A 5,356-nucleotide genomic window follows, 5' to 3' on the forward strand; every position below is an offset into this window, starting at 1 on the left:
CTGAGCAGCCGGCCGCCCGGGAGTGTGTCCCGGGGGCCCGCGCGAACACGCAAGCGTCCCGCTCAATTATTCTGCAAACAGGAGGAGGCTGAGCTCCCCTGCACAATACACCTCGAAACCCTCTCAGGTCCCGGCGGCGCGCAGCGCCGTCCTAAGTACTTGGTCGGGTTCGAGAGAGGCGCAATCGCCCGGAGTTTGGCGAGTAGACGCTTTAGGTGCGACCACCCGTGCTCCCAACTGAGCTTGCCGCTGCCGACAGAGGCCCGGGAGCGTGCTGTCGTGGCATTGCCGGCGGGAGACAACACGCGCCACCTACGGTGGCCGGCAGCTCCAACGCCAGCGCCACAGAAGGACAAAAGCCCCACTTGGGTGCCGAAGCGAACTCTCCCAGCACAGCGCACGCGCCAACACGTCCGCACAGCTGCGATACAAACCACCTGCGAGAACCGCAGAGGCGACCGAGCAGCAGACGGCGTCGCGGCGCCGAGCGCCGGGCGGCGGCGCATCCTCAGCGCACACAGTCCTCAATCGGACCAGCACACTGCAGATGTCCACCGCGCTTCGCACCGGGCCCGCGAGGACCTACTTTGGCCGCACGGCGCCGCGTGCAGGGTGCGCCGGCGCGCAGCTGCGCCGCCTGCCGCCTCCGTCGGCCGGCGCGCCTGCCACTGGCCGCCCCCACCAGCCGGCTGTAGCGCGTGCGCCCACGCACCGCGCGGCCAGCACGCCGGGAGGCCCCCCCTCACCGGCCGGGGACGGTCCCACCCAGCCACCGCCGCGTATCGCTTCACACCCACATGCCATTCACGTTCGTGGGCATGGTGGGTATCGCTGAAACAACCGGTTGGTAGCTCAACCGATCGTCGCCATCACTGATTCACCTCTAGCGAGAACAACCGCACCACAACCGTTTACCAGTTGTTCATTTGCGTAACGTCACCAGCAAACGTAGACGTCCATCGCCATTTGCAAATTCAACGATTGTTGCATGCCTGTGTCAGGTGTCACGACACACTATGTCTGCCCACATACACGCAACAACATGTGCACGCTTCGCGAACACGTGGAAGGTGGCCCCCGTACGTATGCGAATGGTCCATTGCGCGAACGACTGTCAACCGGCCTCTGTCGCATGTCGCAGATGTGGAACGCAGTGCACCATGCTATCACGGTGTGTGAGAAGAGACGACTACGTCTGACAACACGCGCCACTACATCAACAGACGGCTCATGCTGATCGCCATCCACGGCATACCATACTGCAATCCAGCTCTTATAGGGAGACGACACGTAGCTGAGTGCACAATATTTGGACCGTATGGTTCGCCGTTGTTGGCGCAGTCGTGGTACGGTCACACATGTACCACGATGTATCATTCAGTACATGAGGACCAATGTGCAGTACAGTGTGTGATTTGGACGTACAACATCAGCGGACAGTTGACACACGCCGTACCACAACGTAGGCTGTGCTTCGCCATGCAAATGCCAATGAACAACTGCGAAGGGCATTGAGCATGTACGTCCTGCTGCCATCCGCATTACAGTGTATAGCTGCAAGGTGTTTAACATGAAGCGATACTCTGGGGACCAGGCAGTGCGAGTAGCAAACTATATTGCGGGGGTTGCAGTTAGGCAACACCACACTAATTTAACGCGTCGTATGACAATTACAGAGCAGGTTAAGGCCCAACGTGTGTTGGGTTAAGGCCCAACGTGTGTTGGGTTAAGGCCCAACGTGTGTTGGGTTAAGGCCCAACGTGTGTTGGGTTAAGGCCCAACGTGTGTTGGGTTAAGGCCCAACGTGTGTTGGGTTAAGGCCCAACGTGTGTTGGGTTAAGGCCCAACGTGTGTTGGGTTAAGGCCCAACGTGTGTTGGGTTAAGGCCCAACGTGTGTTGGGTTAAGGCCCAACGTGTGTTGGGTTAAGGCCCAACGTGTGTTGGGTTAAGGCCCAACGTGTGTTGGGTTAAGGCCCAACGTGTGTTGGGTTAAGGCCCAACGTGTGTTGGGTTAAGGCCCAACGTGTGTTGGGTTAAGGCCCAACGTGTGTTGGGTTAAGGCCCAACGTGTGTTGGGTTAAGGCCCAACGTGTGTTGGGTTAAGGCGCAACGTGTGTTGGGTTAAGGCGCAACGTGGGTTACGTTAAGGCGCAACGTGGGTTACGTTAAGGCGCAACGTGGGTTACGTTAAGGCGCAACGTGGGTTACGTTAAGGCGCAACGTGGGTTACGTTAAGGCGCAACGTGGGTTACGTTAAGGCGCAACGTGGGTTACGTTAAGGCGCAACGTGGGTTACGTTAAGGCCCAATATAGGTTAGGTTAAGGCCCAATATAGGTTAGGTTAAGGCCCAATATAGGTTAGGTTAAGGCCCAATATAGGTTAGGTTAAGGCCCAATATAGGTTAGGTTAAGGTACAATATAGGTTAGGTTAAGGTACAATATAGGTTAGGTTAAGGTACAATATAGGTTAGGTTAAGGTACAATATGGGTTAGGTTAAGGTACAATATGGGTTAGGTTAAGGCGCAATATGGGTTAGGTTAAGGCGCAATATGGGTTAGGTTAAGGCGCAATATGGGTTAGGTTAAGGCGCAATATGGGTTAGGTTAAGGCGCAATATGGGTTAGGTTAAGGCGCAATATGGGTTAGGTTAAGGCGCAATATGGGTTAGGTTAAGGCGCAATATGGGTTAGGTTAAGGCGCAATATGGGTTAGGTTAAGGTACAATATAGGTTAGGTTAAGGTACAATATAGGTTAGGTTAAGGTACAATATAGGTTAGGTTAAGGTACAATATGGGTTAGGTTAAGGTACAATATAGGTTAGGTTAAGGCACAATATGGGTTAGGTTAAGGCGCAATATGGGTTTAGGGTAAGGCGCAATATGGGTTAGGTTAAGGCGCAATATGGGGTAGGTTAAGGCGCAACGTGGGTTACGTTAAGGCGCAACGTGGGTTACGTTAAGGCGCAACGTGGGTTACGTTAAGGCGCAACGTGGGTTACGTTAAGGCGCAACGTGGGTTACGTTAAGGCGCAACGTGGGTTACGTTAAGGCCCAATATAGGTTAGGTTAAGGCCCAATATAGGTTAGGTTAAGGCCCAATATAGGTTAGGTTAAGGCCCAATATAGGTTAGGTTAAGGCCCAATATAGGTTAGGTTAAGGTACAATATAGGTTAGGTTAAGGTACAATATAGGTTAGGTTAAGGTACAATATGGGTTAGGTTAAGGCGCAATATGGGTTAGGTTAAGGCGCAATATGGGTTAGGTTAAGGCGCAATATGGGTTAGGTTAAGGCGCAACGTGGGTTACGTTAAGGCGCAACGTGGGTTACGTTAAGGCGCAACGTGGGTTACGTTAAGGCGCAACGTGGGTTTACGTTAAGGCGCAACGTGGGTTACGTTAAGGCCCAATATAGGTTAGGTTAAGGCCCAATATAGGTTAGGTTAAGGCCCAATATAGGTTAGGTTAAGGCCCAATATAGGTTAGGTTAAGGTACAATATGGGTTAGGTTAAGGTACAATATGGGTTAGGTTAAGGTACAATATAGGTTAGGTTAAGGCGCAACGTGGGTTACGTTAAGGCCCAATATAGGTTAGGTTAAGGCCCAATATAGGTTAGGTTAAGGCCCAATATAGGTTAGGTTAAGGCCCAATATAGGTTAGGTTAAGGCCCAATATAGGTTAGGTTAAGGTACAATATAGGTTAGGTTAAGGTACAATATAGGTTAGGTTAAGGTACAATATGGGTTAGGTTAAGGTACAATATGGGTTAGGTTAAGGTACAATATAGGTTAGGTTAAGGCACAATATGGGTTAGGTTAAGGCGCAATATGGGTTAGGTTAAGGCGCAATATGGGTTAGGTTAAGGCGCAATATGGGTTAGGTTAAGGCGCAATATGGGTTAGGTTAAGGCACAATACGGGTTAGGTTAAGGCACAATACGGGTTAGGTTAAGGCACAATACGGGTTAGGTTAAGGCACACATTGTTGTAAGGAAAGGTGTTTTCGGGGGGGGGGGGGGGGCTGGTTTGTTGATTGTGATTATCGTAAGTAAATGACTGCGGCATCATCTGATTTGCCACGTCAGGGTGCACCTTTGGCTCATAACAGGCGGCGCTCTGATTCCATGCTTGTGGCAGACCTGTGTCTTTCATTCGTGCCATTGTTTGTGTGGTGTGACAGGAGGCAGTATTGTGATGTTGGGTGCACCCCTGTGTAGGACATGTGTGGGTGTTGGTGGCTTAGCTGAGCAATGGTGGTTGTCGGAAGGGTGGGATATTCTGTTTTCCGAGTGGACCTCCCGGTCTGGTTATGATAGTGTGGATTGTCTAATGTGGCAGAGAGGATGCACTGGGTGTTGTTCCATGCTGGTGCTTAGATATTGTCTGTGTGCCTGTTACAGGCAGAGAGTAGTGCGTGATAAGAGTGTCTGGCTGACGTGTGATTGTGAGCAGAGTCTTTCAGCATGTATACGGACAGTTGTATACATTATCTGTATTCTGATGGCTCTATCTATTACTAATCAGCGCCGTGTATACGTTTAATCCGGTTCCAGTCGAAACTATTGTATCTCTGTACATTAGTGACACGGCGAGCCCGCTATGTAGTTACTCGTCTCGGCAGCTTCCACCGGTGTATGGCAAATGATTATAAGGAATCAGTCTAGTCGTCAATACCGATAGTGTGACGTCACATGTCTGGGGTGGGGGACGCTGCGCCCTTCCGGTGGGTCATGGCCTAGGAAGACTCTTCCCACGCAGGGGGGCTTGGACTGTCATTGACTCTTCCGAGTAATATACTTGCCGTACGTTTTTGCGACTGCGAGTGCAACGCTCACCGGTACCGACATGGATGGAGCGCCTCCTAGCTGCCGCTGAGCATCTGCATTCGTACAGAGAGCAACGCGCTCGCGTCTGTAGCTCGTACGTGGTACAGCTCGCAGCTCATGTATAGGGACAGCGGGAATGTCGCATATTGGACATAACTCTTCATGAAACGCACGTTATAGGGGTGGATTGCACATTGCGAGTGCGAGCAAAGTCCGCCGTTCATCCGCTGGAGCTGCGAGTTGGGCGGTTGGGGTGGGGCACGAACAGGTGCAGGTGGAGTGATTGCCGGTCCACGACTTCGTGCGGCAGAGGCGCTGGCGTTGGGGTGCTGTTGTCGACAGAGGATGCAGGCTTTGTGGGTGGGGTCGAAAGAAGGGCACTGTGGGCCCATGGCTGTCTTAGTCGGCTTGGCGTCTCATAGATGACGGTATCGTCGTTGCAGGAGGTCATGTTGCGGGAGACCTACAGATGGCGGTATGTTTTGCGGTGCGCTCGACATGGCGGACGTAGTGTTGTCAGATTCGCAT

The sequence above is a fragment of the Schistocerca americana genome, unplaced genomic scaffold (genome assembly GCF_021461395.2).
Source record: "Schistocerca americana isolate TAMUIC-IGC-003095 unplaced genomic scaffold, iqSchAmer2.1 HiC_scaffold_824, whole genome shotgun sequence".
In the NCBI taxonomy this organism is placed as follows: Eukaryota; Metazoa; Arthropoda; class Insecta; order Orthoptera; family Acrididae; genus Schistocerca; species Schistocerca americana.